Below are 14760 nucleotides of genomic sequence, written 5' to 3' on the forward strand. Positions count from 1 at the left end.
ATATTACACTTGGTAAATGCCATACACTCTTTGGAATCTTTCCGATCATTTATTAAATAATTCCAAAAATACGTGACAATTCAAGCTATATACTTATCATCATCAACGTGTTAAGGAAATTGTAAAAATAAAATCTCAAATTTCGGTACTGTCGAATATGTATATCGATCGACATATCTCGTGATATTACGCTTTTGATCGCGATCAAATTTCGCAGATATAAGAAATTAAGCCACCGTAAGAGATTCGAAGTTTGCAAGCTTGAAAGTTCAAAAGGTAAAAGTTTGTAAAAGAAGATGTTGCGTGAATGCAACGTTGCCTTTCAATAGGTTAACGAGAGCGGACACAAAGGCAGTAGAATAGTCCGGTCACGTTGAGCCGCGCGCCAGTAGAAATGGTCAATCTTCAGCCGCCCTTTCTATACAATCCACTACAAGGAAACTGAATTTTCTCCGGAACATTGTGTTTTCAAATGCACTCGCGTTTCCTTCAACGTATTTTTAACGCGACGATATCCGTCAGAGGTAAAATACGCTGACACTCGAAAGTCATATTTTTAACACTGACCCTATCAGGTCCGGTGAAACGACCGGTTTCAAAATTTAATTAAAAATCCTACGTTCCCTGTTATTTCTTTTCTTTATCTAATTTTACGTAGGTTTTATGCGGTGTTTATTTTGAAAAATCCATTGTTACAATATACGTAATATAATTATTTAATTAATTACATACGTATTTTTAATAAAATTAAAATAATTAAAGTAATTGTGTATTCTGAGTATTTTTCCAGCACTTAAATTTTTCCGAAATACGATCATCAATTGCAATGAAAACTTGTCATCATTTGTTCCTACTATTTTGTGGTTCTCCGGTTCAGAAAGCGCCGATTAAAGAAGCGATCGTTCCGACGTTGCCGATTCGCTTGATTTGCGACCTACTTCGCTTTGTTTATTCAGATTGATCAACTACTTGAGATTTGCTTGTCTGTCAAGTAAATTGTATTTTTACCACTTGAGCGACTTTGCGACCGCCTGAAATGCAAGAGCCAGCTCGAGCATCGTTGCTCGTTAGAAACTTCTTGGCAAGAGACGATACGGTTATGACTTATCAACCATCGTATTCGTCACACACAACAACCACGCGATTTCTTTCCGTTTCCAAGTACGAAAATAACTACGAAAGAGCAAGTTCGAAGCGAGTCGGAGACGTGAATTCGGAAAATGTTTTCAGACGAGGAAAAAACGTTGGAAAATTGGTGGATAAAAGAGGGAAAGATATTTTCTAAATTTAATGCCACCATAAAGTAGTGAAATTCTATTAAACTGCCATAGAATGAAGTTCGTTCTCTGCGAATATCGCGGTTCTTTGTAGATCTCAAACGTGTTTTTCAAATCATTTTGCACGGTCCACATTGTATAATCAGTAGCAGTAAAGGAAGAGTTAAACACACAGGTGTTCGACTGGGAATAAACTGATAAGTTTCATGAGTCGGTAAAGTTGCTAATTACTAATTAAGGGTGTTCATTAGTCGTGGTTCGTCGGTGCAAGTATGAAACGGGGAATAGCGCGACTTTGTCGCTCGAGGGAAATTAAATCGAAACATTTTCGGCTATCTGTTACTGCTATTTCACAGGAACTTTCTTCAATAACTTCGGCGACCAGAAGTTGCCGCAAAACCAGAACGTGCTAACGTTGGATCGTGTCTCGAATTTTCCTCACAACGTTCCATCCTCTCTCGCTTCGCTCCACGATATTTCGATCCTCTCGCGCGGTAATATATCGACCGAAAATATCGGTAAATTGACAAGTTGCAAATTGTAAGATACAGATCTTTCTTTTAGAATTTCGTACGCTTCATTGCCAATTATCGTCGTAAAAAAATTTACTTGCTAGTAATTAGTCTAGGGATTTTTATGAACCCCAGTGATAAATTTGAGAAAATGCATTAAGTGTATAGAAATTTTAATATAATTTTGAAAATTATAACACTCCACGATTATTTCAATATTATAATTAGAACAATTTACAATGAAATTTGTACGTGGATAAATAAATAATTTGTAACACATATAATTTTGATATTACAATAACCCACAATAATCTTAAAATCACAACTATACATCAATCTAAATGTGCCACTTAGGAATAAGTTTCCTACATTATCAACAATCACACGCAGTGTATATACAGCGAAATAAATCTGCCTATCAAATCTATCTACGTGTTATTCCACAAAATATTCAAAGTATAGCGTTAACAATTCCATTCCTTCAAGCGCGTTCATAAAAATATCAATTCTCACACGTGATTCGACATTCACCCAACAACTTACGACTAAGCTACAGATTTTTATACAAATTATTATATACATTTCCGGGAACATAATCGAAGGTGTCGCTAGTCTCGCTAGAAAATCGTTTCGCCTATCGAACATTATAGAAAACACTATACCTCGGATACTTCAAATATTTCTTCGTATTACGTGCATTCTCTGCGAGTTTCCACTTTCCAACTTGGTCGAAACGCAGAAAAGTGCGCAGTCTATTTATGGCTCGAAAATTTCATTTACCATATTAATCACTGTGAATTCGATTATGCAACAAATACCAGACAATGTTACAGGTAGAGTATTTACAGCGACGACGCAGGTGACTGAGTCGCGGGTCGATATTTCCGCTCGAACCTTCCTTTCACAGCTTTAAACCACGTTTCCAAAGTCCCTGCATCTTCGATGTTGGCCTGTTTGCGTTCCTTGGTTGCGCTTCACCGAGTCGAGAAGCATGATCCCGTCCAAGGGTAGATTAGAGCTTTCACGTGAAAGGGGAAAGATGTTCGCCACGGTTCAGAGCACTTGATTGGCCTCTAAGTAGAAAAGTCCATTAAACATCGGGCCGTGCGTGCGCGCTCCTGCACGCGCCACTCTGCCACGATCGCCTATTGAATCGACTAACTCGATCGATGGTATTGAAACTTGCGTTTTGTTCAAGTAATGACTTCAAGAAAAACTCTACATCTTTACTTTTGTATATCCATGACCTGGACACCGCTGTTACGAAGAGAATAGAATTTAGTGAAATAAAAAATTCGAAATAAAAAAAGGTCCATATTATCGTGTTCTTGGATATAAATTACGTTTTGGGTTAGAAGGTCTAGAAACAAAAGAGCTATAAGTAGATTTCTATTGTCGTTTCTTGGAGCCTTCAGCTACAGCTACAAGGTTAACTCCTTGGTAATGTCCTTTGCTATAAATATTGGGTTGACAACTAAGTGATTGCGGATTTTGTCATTAGATGGCATTGACAAAATCTGCAATCACTTAGTTACCAACCCAACATATGAACGTGCTCCCTATCAAAGCTTCTTCTATTGTATCGTAATACTGTAAGAGCGAGGATCTGGATCAGCATACACTATACTTATACTTATACCTATACTTATTTCAATGTATTTTTCTATTACAAATTCATCCACTCGTTTTTCTATCAGTCAACTTTAACACGTTTGTACCTGTCTCGTTGTTTAGACTGCGGATTTCTGGATTTCTGCGTCGTTTGCGAAGAAATTTGAAAATTCTATTCTAGAGTCTATTATTTCCTTGCGAAACGAAAGAATTTTTCGGCCAACCTAATATCGTAATATTTGTTGGGCGATCGTATTTCTGCTTAAGTTTCGTCTCTTCAGTTACGTCTACGAAAATATACAGAAACATATCAAATTTCCCAGTTTCTGCTCTCTATCGCGTTGTTCATCGCGCTATTTACCGTGCTACTCGGAATATCTGCGCGCCATCGTATTTATTAAAGGCTGGCAACTAAGTGATTACGGATTTTGTCATTAGATGGTATTGACAAAATCCGCAACCACTTAGTTGCCAACCCAATATTTGTATCCTAATTAATTAGGTGCAAATACAGGACGAACTACCATGGCATGGTATACCGCAGTATAATACGTACGATATATAGCAGGATAGGTAAATGTTACGGATTAAATTATACATATACAGGGTGTACCACGTAAATTTATCATCTGGAACATGTCGTTTGTTTTTGGTAATATTAAACAATTATTTCTGATACAGATTTAATGGTTTCCAGGGGAACATCATAATCTGACGGGACTAGTTTCTTCGTAGGTAAACGCGCAGACGACGTACCAAGGTCACCGGCGTTTTTTTCTTTTTTTATAGAGAATCATATATCTTCGAATACATCGATCGATCCATCTCGGTATCGCTTCTGAAAAAACTATTAACCTACTTATATCAGAAAGCTGTTACTTTGGCACTGGTTTAGCGATCCCTCAGAATTTTTTTTTATATCACCAGATTTAAATTACTCATTTATACCACCAGTTTCATAGTCTAACCAACTCCGTTTCCTTCGAGATTTAGTGACTATTGCAATATTCGTTACTTTTTTCATTCTTTATACGTCGCTGTGACATACTTTTTCGTATAACCCGAAGGCTAAGATCGACCACTCTATACATACGTACGGGAAAATGTTGTCAAAAATGATGATCTCGATGACGTACTTCTATGGGACCGAAACCCATGGGACGAGGCAATTCTATTGGGTTGGCAACTAAGTGATTGCGGATTTTGTCAGTGCCACCTAGTGACAAAATCCGCAATTATTTTCTATTAGTAGCGAAGACTTGTTACATGTCGTTACTGTCGCGTGAACATTACAATAACCAAAGAAAAAAAAGAGAAAAATACGGTTCATTTAGATGGAATAACGTTCATTCACATGCACACGTACACGTATGCGACAAAAATGTTACTTACTTGAATGCAATAAAATAAATTAAACCTCGATACGCTGCTTTTAAACTGCTATTCGAGAGTAAAACGATCGGAGACGGTTGGTGAATGTTAGCGCGAAAGAATGCTGGCGAAAGGATGTTCGGCCGAGTGACGCGCGAAGCCCTGGGCTTAATCGCGTTTAGAATTGAAGGAAAGGCCGAAAGTGGTTCAAGTACGGGGCCATGCGGCGACATGCTCTTCTCCCCGAAATAACGATTGCTCCTACACTGTTTACCTGGGAGACGAACTATCGATTACGCGCAGCGATAAATATAACGCCAACTAAAGCTGGCCGACCTTCTTCCGCGAGGCATAGTCAATGGTCGTATTCAAGGTGCCGTTTTTACAGCTCTGTTACGTGGCCGTAACTACGTTAACCTAAGAAGATAGCAATCTCTGCTTAACCCTATTGATCATTCTTTTCCATCTGTCCCTTTCATCTCTCTCTCTCTCTCTCTCTCTCTCTCTTTTCTTATTTCTCTGTTTCTCTCGAGTAGATCCTCGCATCGATTTCCATCGATTTGATTAACACTTATTGACCACTAGCGGTTCAACAGCATACGCACGTCTGACCGGTAACTCAGGCGCAGATTCTCCCTAGCACTAGCTCTGTTTCGGTTTAGACTCTCCCATACCATTCTTTTCGTTCATCGCGAACGGCAAGTTTTAAGACCGATTAATTGACTATCGGTCGGTAAAGCGTTAATATAAAAGGAGATATATTGGGTTAACAACTAAGTGATTGCAGATTTTGTCAATACCAGCTCATGACAAAATCCGCAATCACTTAGTTGCCAACCCAATAATAAACGGAGGATAATTTAATCGATGTGTTTAATTAAGGTTTCAAGAGGGCGTTTAATACGTTCGAGATTATTGACGTATGTATGTGACGTGCGTGTACGTATGTGCCGGTCGTTTAAGCAACGCTGCTGACGCACTTATCGATACACTGCGATGGAAAATGATGAAATCGAAGCTAATACTACGCTGAGGCACTAATGCTTAAAATAAAGACATCTTTGACTGAAAGAAAAAAAAAGAGAGTTTAGAGGTTTGCGTAGTTTGATTTAACACTTAGCCAATCGCACGCGCAATTTACTACACGCATATGCGAAGAAAAATTGATCACTTCTATGCATCTAATGTAATTTTAGATAAATAATTGAAATAAATAATTCTTAAGAAGAAGCTGTAGAATTAGAAAAGAAAAATACGTTTGTTTATGTTTTCCCCAAAAAATCACGAAAAACGTTTATAATTATTTGTTGTAATGTACGTAAATACCTTTATGAATACAGTTAATTTAACTAATTAACTGTTGCGACCTCTTTGAAAAGCTTGTGCAGCTGAAATGCGTCGCGGAGAACAAAGGAAGTGACAGCTACTTTGTTCACATTATATACATTTTTTTCACAATAATTATTTATATTTTTTCATTTTTGTTTGTTTTATTTCTTTGCCTCGAAGTATTCGAAACATTCTGAAATTTACCAATATATTTTAGTTGTCGCTAAAATTGCAATTTAAACAGCAAATTCTAACTACTTTTTACTCATGACGACTATACTCGTCGTGGTGAAAAATATTTCCATTTCTTCGTGACGAGTGTGCTCGTCAAGAACACGGGTAACAGTTGACTGGTTAAAACGAGTAAATCAAAAGTAGGCGAATATTCTATAAACATCTGTGGCCAATGCAGCAAATAAAAAGACTGGAGAAATCAACGATACCGGACTGTTCGCCGCTTATTTTTCGCGTTAAAAACGAGAAGCAGGTACGAATTGCAGAGGCTTCGAGGTTGATCAGCGAACGTAAACCGAGCTTTAGCCATCAGAAGCCCCGACTATGATTCTCGAAAGTAGTTTAACCGACGCATAAATCAGCCTGTTGGAGGGACGTGTGGGTGGTGGTGGGTGCACGTCCGTAAGCCGATGTCCAATCTTATCGGGCTTATTGCTCGTTTGCCCCGCAGCCAGGAAGGAAATATTTGCCTGTCGACGATAAAACATCGTCAACGTTTATAACGAGCCTGCAAGGAATTAATAGCCGACCTGCGGGACACCAAGTAAAAAATTATAAGAAACGCGAAGTTGATCGTGAAAGACATACTTGAGCATTCGTAGTGTGGCGACACTTGGCAACATTGTATATCGCCGAAGCGAAGTGCCTAATAAGCCATCAATATCCTAACGGTCCTTCCGCCGAATGTTCGAGAAGGCGTGCGTGGCAACGGTTGCGAACGCCTAACAAACGCGTGGATAGTGGGGATATTGAAGGGCGGCAAAAGGAAAAGAATCGAATCCGACCGACAGTTAGGTTCGAACTAGGAAGCGATAAAGTCGAGTTGTAGCCGGGCAACGAGATTGACTAGCGAAAGCGAGAGTGATATGCGACGCGATCAAAAGAAGACACTTGTTAATAAATACATTATTGACCTAAACATCGAGCGTTTATTTAACACAGTACACCCAATATCATCTCAGTTGAAATCAGAAGCAAACGTACTGTTGCTCGTGACGGTACGTGTTCGAACATTCGTAGATGTTGGGATACACGCACATACAGTTGCCCGTGAAAGTATATGCTCGAAGATCTATAGAAGTTAGAATAGACCGTGAAAATTCCGCGAAAATTAGAAAATTAGAAATTCCGTGAGCGAGCTCACGGAAATATTCGAGCGCTTCTATAGAAATTGAAATAAACGTGCGACACGACGCAGCGATTAAAACACGAACGTGGACTCGCTCGTGGAAATATTCGAGCGTGTTTATAGAAATTTAAATAAACGTGCGGCACAACGTAGAATACACGTGAGAATTTAGAATAAACGTACAATTGCCCATGGAAGTATTGGGACACTCGTAGATGATTTTTACGAGTATAGCAGGTGCGTTAGACGAAACGTTTTACAATTTGATTAGCGCTGATGTCATAAGTCGAGACTCGATTATCGTAATTATATTGGTAAAGTATGAAGCAAATGTGAAAATGTGTGAAGTAAACTGCACGATATCTAGTGCAATTATTGTATATGTATAGTATTTTGTAGAGAGTAAGCTGGAAGCCATTCTAAGTTAAAGACAAGGATTATAATAAATAATAATAATAATATATTTCACAGAGGTCGTAGCAATATTTGAACAATTATATCAATTATATTGGTCTTGGTATTCAGAGCCATATTCAATAATTATTATGTGCACAAGATTGCTGTTCATATTGTATAGTTGGTTCTTATTAAATACATGTTTGCAGTAGATATTTGGTAACTTTTATGTACATTTTTAGATCGCGTTGAAATTTAACCAATATAATTATAACAGACTTGTGTCGTTCCAAATATAATGATAAAATTTCAAAATGTTTTATATAACGCATACAGTATTCACATAATATGAAATACATTTTAATATGTCAATGTGTAATATGTTTTAATGTTATACATATAACAGTGTCAGATTGACTTGAAGTTTTATCAATACATTCAGGACAATTTTACGTAACACGTACAATATGTACATGCTATTTAATACATTTTAATATGTCAATATATAATCCGTTTTATGTTATACATACGATATGTACAGTTTCAGATGGACTTAAATTTTGTCAATGTAATCAGGACAATTTTACGTAACACATACAATATGTACATGACATTCTACATTTTAATACGTCAATATATAATATGTTTTATATTATACGTACCATATGTACAGTTTCAGATTGACTTGGAATTTTATGAATATAATCATGATAGTTTTACATAATAGTTTTTCATAATAACAATTTTAATATGTCAATATAAAATTCACTCTATTTAATATATACAGAATGAACATAAGAATGTTCTATCATAAAATGTTGAATTACATATCGCGTAACCAAGTTACTATTCTTCTTACACGATTTACAAATAATATTAACGTACAAATATTTGCTCCATGTTCCTTACAACGCACGGAACATGTTCATAAAAATTGCCTAATTCTAGTAATTGTCTAATTGGTAAGCGTTCGTATACTTTTGCTATACTATCGTTCGTATAGTAGCAAGTTTCTAACAGATGAACCAATGTTGCGGAATCAGAATATTTCTTCTTTCGAAATAGCATTTCGCCGAAACGTTAGATAAATCCGGTCTAAATCGTTCTAGTTGACAATAATAGAACGTGTTCGAAACAGCACACATATCGGTTGATCGAGAAATACCCGCGTTGCTCGCGACCAGGATTTTCACAAAGATGTTATCGAACCGGTGGTCGGGGAAAACTCGGGCGAGCTCTAAGGAAAATTACGCGGTCACAGCGTTTCTTTCGCTTGGAATAGAACAACGTCGATCGTACGCGATAAAACGAATTTCACATCGAGTTTCTTTCCGCCTTTATTCCCCTTTTTCCTCTACCTTCGCCGACTAATATCTCCCATAATTCTAACTTTATTTCCATTTCTAAATTTTCCTCTTTCTCTCTCTCTCTCTTTCTCCCCCTTTTTTTTATATATTTATATTTATATACAAACGAAATAAGAACAAAATATGCAATAAAATTTCTTCTTTCAAGGTTTCATTTTCCAGGAAATCGAGTTCCAAAATTTATATTATTTATATTTACCATAAATTTGAGATATTAATAAAATTAATAAAGTCGAAGATGCTGTCTTTGTATTCGTTGACTGGATGTTCGCTTATCGAAATTTTCTAATATGCTTCCGGTAACAGAACGAAGGAGGAAGACTTGCTAGAGTGGATAAACGTTAGAAAGTATACTATATCGAAAAGTTTATGATATAAGAGGGCTGTTTATCGCAGTGGGGGCAGGCGGAGGGTTTCAAATGTTCTCTTACATCGGGCCGTTAATCTCATCCATATTCAAGAGGCACTTCGCTTTGCTGAATCGGATTTGCCATAGCTTGCCTCGGTAAACGCATTAAAAACTCGCGAATCGGATCACCCGCTGAAACACGAGACGCCGAACAGCTGAGAAACTTTGCTTGCAGTCGATCATTTTTACTCGAGTCGACAAGATACGCTCCATCGATCCTGCCAATTTCAACCGTACCGATACCTTCAAGCTGACAATCTTTTTCGTCCAGTTTCTAACGAAATAAGTCCGAGCGATTTAACGAACAAATAATCTTCGAATACTCTTCAATTGGCAACAGTGGAAACTTTCGTCAACTAATTCTCTCACCGTTTCTATGCACAAAATTGTCTCGTTTGGATCGAACTGGACAAATATCTTTCAAGCTCTGATAAAAACGTCATTGGAGAAAACATTTCGTATGAAAGTTGGTCTGTTTCTGGTTATAAAACTCGTTGTTATTGGTAATTTTGTGACGATTACGAATCTTATCGTAGGTGGACGTGCCTTGGACATTTCGAGATGATCGTCTTTCTAAATGGAACCACGCGTTTCTTTATACGCGATCTTTATATTTTTGTTCTCTGCAAAAAAGTGTTTGGGCATTTGGGTTGAAAAATGGTCGGTTTGTGAAAGATATTTTTGTTGAGAATTGTGAATCTTAATCGCCGAAATAAAAGTAAAGGAATATTAAGATTACACTTAGAATTTATATTAAAATAGTTTTAGATTTATTTAATAAATGATTTATAGGATCTTCGTCGATATACATTTGCACGCGTCTCAGTACTTGCTTTGTATCGCCATCTTTTATGCCACACTGCTAACGGAACAGTTGCATTCGTGTGTTGTTCGAGATGCTGTGCACACACATACTTCCATACACTCATACTTGCATACGTATGTCACTACTACACGGATAATCTAGTCTAGCACACAAAATTATATATATCTCAATAATTTTAACTTTAATCTCGGAAAAGTGATCGCGAGGGACGAGGAAACACAGCGCAGTGCCATGTTGCTACGTTCTCCTCATCTAGGTTCTTGAGTGGAACAATGATTACCTAAAAAAACAAATAAGTGGACTTTTTGCGGGGCCTGAATACACATTCAAATCCTATTATTATTTATTTATAATTATTTATTTACAAATGCTGTTACATATTATATATCTTTTATAAGATGAATATTAAATAATAATACAATCCAATAATAATATTAAATAATTTTTCTCGCTTTTTTCGACGCCAAATTTTTGATAAAATCATCAATATCAATTGAATTTGCTACTTCACTTTTTATTGACAGAATAGTCAGAGATGAAAATCTCTCTTGACTTATCGATGATTCTATATAATTTTCGTAGACCGCGGGTAGAACCTGCCTTGCCCCAGCCCTGAACGAAGAAATACAAATTTTGCAACGGTACAGTTAAAATATCTTGACCAAAGTACCTCGTGCATTTTTTGTAGACAATGAAAAACTGCATGAAATGGCGTATCGAGAAACGTACAGTTGTGTGTAAATAAGTCAAATTCAGCTTGAAATCTCGAAAGCATCTCCACATAAATAAATCTGTTGATCACCGTAGGACGCTCCTTTTGAAACGGAACGAGTTCTATTGGAAACATTTTCTCGAAAAACCTATCGTTTACGAGATATGACTCGCGTGAGTCGCGACTAACACAAGACACCCTGTATATCATCGAGTTATCGATCAGATAAATAAATAGAAATTCTTCTATCGTTTATCCAGCTCCGTTCTTCCTCATTTTTATTATTCCACGATATACAACAATTTATAACGCTGATATCTCAACTGGAACAAAGAAACGTTCGTAAATAATCACTCGGTCGATCCATCGTCAAATTACAGAATCGCTACAATTTTCTTGCAACACTTCATTTCCGCCCTGTTTCACTTTGCCCAATTATTCCTCGTCGTCGTGTCGATTTGGCACAGCAACCGCATCTCGACGTTCGCTTCTCGTCGCTTCTTATCCACATCGTTACTTGACGATCCAGCTGGCAACGATCAACATCCATCCTCGAACAGCAGCAGCAAGAAGAAACGACGAAGCTACTCTGCTCGACTCGATCCAACTCGCGAAACAATTTCTTCAAACAAATTCATCAGCGAAGCTATCGAAACGCTGTCTCGTTCGTTTTCGCCGAATCGCCACTTACTCTGCGAAATTTTGAGCCGCAGAAGTACAGAAAACGCGTAAGATCCAACGATCGAAATATGCAAGAAAATGCAGAGATTTTGAGTGTACAGCTTCCGGTCGAGCAACACGTAGAAGCGGGCGAAACGTGAATTCTCGTGGGGAAGTAAAAAAAAAAAGATACAGAGTAAAATCTTTTTTCGAAATCGAAAGGAAATCGAGTTTAAAAATTGTATGTTGGAACATGGCCAATTTTTAGACTGGACAGGACTAAATTATCCATAGGAGATTGTGCGGAAAGTAAGTTGAGAACGTAGCTTTTTCCCGCTAAGTTTAAAACGCGTTTAGTTCGAAATGTGTCTAGCACGCGCGCACGATAAATTTCGAAATTTATTTTCCTCGGAAACGAAGCGTCCTATGAACAAATTTTATTCCACGTTTTCCACTTATTTTCACACGTAGAACCACCTTCTGTCGATCATCTGGTTCTATCCAGTCCGCCATTAGCCGTGTTTAACGAGTTATTTGGCCGAGTATAAATATCTGGCAATTCTTGCAGTTAGCTGTTCGCAAAAGTTGGTTGCCTTTTCTTTCTTTTATTAATTGAAAAATAAAATAAATAACAAAATTAATAGCGTCCTTGGAAATCTGGGTCGATCCTAGAGTTTTATAGGCGCGATACCTGTATCAAGCGTCCCGATACCTTGCAACTGGGCTACACGTTCAACGAAAGTTTACATGGAACAGATAATAAAGTGCAGTGTTACGTAGAGTGTAACTCCGCGTGTACGAAATCTATTACGTTGTCTGAAAAGTTTCTTTCGTTTCATAAGTGATGTAATAGATACACAACATTTTTTATTTTATATTATTTTATAGATTTATGTATGATCCATTTTGTACTAATAGAATAAAATGGATCAAACATAATTCAATAAAATAATATTGTAGGATCTTACTACAATTAGTGTATTTACAATAGATTAAACAGATGTTGGTTAAACAGGAAACGATGGTTATTTAACGTGAACTAAATACAATAACGTACTATAATTAAGACAACCAAATAGTTAATTTGCAATTCTCGTCACCACGGTTCCGACGCTCTTTCTCACACGGACCACACTCTCTCGACAACGCAGTTCGCACTCTCTGACTTCTCAACTAACACTGATCGTTAATTCGTCTTTCTCCCTTAGCGTCCCTTTGTCTTTTGTCTTAGCCCCACCACGCACGTGATTCGCAACCGCTCGTGGCCAGAGTCACGTAGGCCTTTTCGGCGTAACTATTCGATCGAAGGACCGACGATACATCGTTGGGTCTGTCGGTATTTCAACTTTCTCGCGACATTGTTTATAGTTCGCCCGATATCTCTTAGGCCTTTCGTCCACGATACTACAATATAAAACAAAAAATGTTGTGCATCTACTACTTCCTTATAAAACGAAAGGAACTTTTCGGACAACCTGATATTTATACGTGCGAAATTTTAGTAGCGTCTAATTAACTGAACTTTATTAGCCGACCTCCTATTATCGTCTGAACTAACCTGCAGCCTACCTTGTACGAGTGTCTAACAATAAGGTAGAAACAGTAGAGACACGCGTTATATGTTGCCAATCCAATACAAGTTTGCAACGTATTTAAGAGGAAATGTTTCGTGGAATCCTCTTGCACGAACGCGAACTGCGATTAACCGACCGAAATAGATGGACAGGAAATTACGTAGAGCCTTGACTATCCGAGATGATGTGTCATCTATTTATTTAGTGGAAAACTGAGAAACTAGTGAGATCTGTTAGTTGGTTCATAAAATCGTAGGATTTTATTTTGAAATTTTATTTTCACAATGTAACATGGTGCGTGTGTTTAGGTTTGATTCATCGTTTGATCTATCGGCAACTTGATCAACTGCTTTCGCAGTATCCGACTATTCCAGCGCTCTTACGTACTGTTCGCGTTAAAATGTCTAGAAAGACGAAGTTACGCTCAAGTTTAAGGCGTCTCGGACTGCACGGAACTTAGGTCGAACTCGCATAAACGAGACTTCGCTGTATACGAACCACCTGGTTGTATGTGGATCAACTGATCTATCCAGGGTATTCTCGTCGTATTTTTGGCTATTTTGCATTTTCGCTGGTCGAATTCTATCAGTTTTAGTTCGCAAGAGGGAAAGAAACATTGTAGTTAATAAATAAAATCTTTAATTTTATAAGTTAATAACTACTTTGCTCCCTACGATACTTTTAGCCAACTAACCTTTCGATTCTTAGCCAGATCTACCGTATAGTTTGCACTAAAGCAAAATAGAAAATGTCGAAAGAATTGCTCGCTTACAAATTGGTTCAATGGCCTTTGAAGTCTCAGCGTATAGTTTGCACAAAATTCTGCCGTATAATTTTCACAAAATTCTAGTTTGCACAAAACCAAACCGAAGAATCCTAGAAAATAGCTCACTTTTAAATGATTCTTCGTGATCTTCTACGAGACAAACAAATTCCTTAGCGCGTTTCCTCAAACGTTATATCGCTTCCACGTAGATTTTCGAGTGTTCCGAGCGAGAAATATTTCCATTTCGAGTAACGTGTTTCTGCCAACGTTGTTCATCTTTGCAGCTACACTTGTCAACGCGCGCATATAAGCCATAACTGATTCAATTCGCGGAACAGTTTCCTTCTTGCGTTACGCGTATTATTCATCACGCAAACTCCTGAAACGCTGTCTCATTCGTTTGATTCGTGGTCGGGCCAATGGTTTGCCAAGCCATTCGAGGATCGTTTGCTTGCATGGTGTTCCTGTTGCATAGGCCTGGACGGGAAGGCACACGCTGGTCGAGGATCCATCGTTCAGAAGCTTTCAAGACGCTGGGCTACGATTCGAGAGGACACTCGATGGAAAGTGGCTGCTCGTCGTCGACA

General features: G+C 37.8%; 1 protein-coding gene and 1 long non-coding RNA gene across 11 annotated transcripts in view; one reads left to right on the forward strand and one right to left on the reverse strand.

Moving 5' to 3' along the window:
- Positions 1 to 14760, forward strand: part of LOC126863453 (potassium voltage-gated channel protein eag) — a 157562-nt gene that overhangs the window by 83721 nt on the left and 59081 nt on the right. The window lies entirely within an intron of this gene.
- Positions 1951 to 9928, reverse strand: LOC126863549 (uncharacterized). Of its 4 annotated transcripts, none has more exons than XR_007688915.1 (3): positions 6923 to 9904; positions 4793 to 6864; positions 1951 to 4616 (listed from the first exon to the last, which is right to left on the reverse strand). It is a non-coding gene; the product is annotated as an uncharacterized LOC126863549 (long non-coding RNA). The 4 variants fall into 4 exon arrangements; XR_007688916.1 differs by having other exon boundaries at positions 3033 to 3046; positions 3508 to 4616; positions 4793 to 9897; XR_007688914.1 differs by having other exon boundaries at positions 1951 to 3687; positions 4793 to 9928.

Source organism: Bombus huntii, chromosome 3 (genome assembly GCF_024542735.1).
Source record: "Bombus huntii isolate Logan2020A chromosome 3, iyBomHunt1.1, whole genome shotgun sequence".
Lineage (NCBI taxonomy): Eukaryota > Metazoa > Arthropoda > Insecta > Hymenoptera > Apidae > Bombus > Bombus huntii.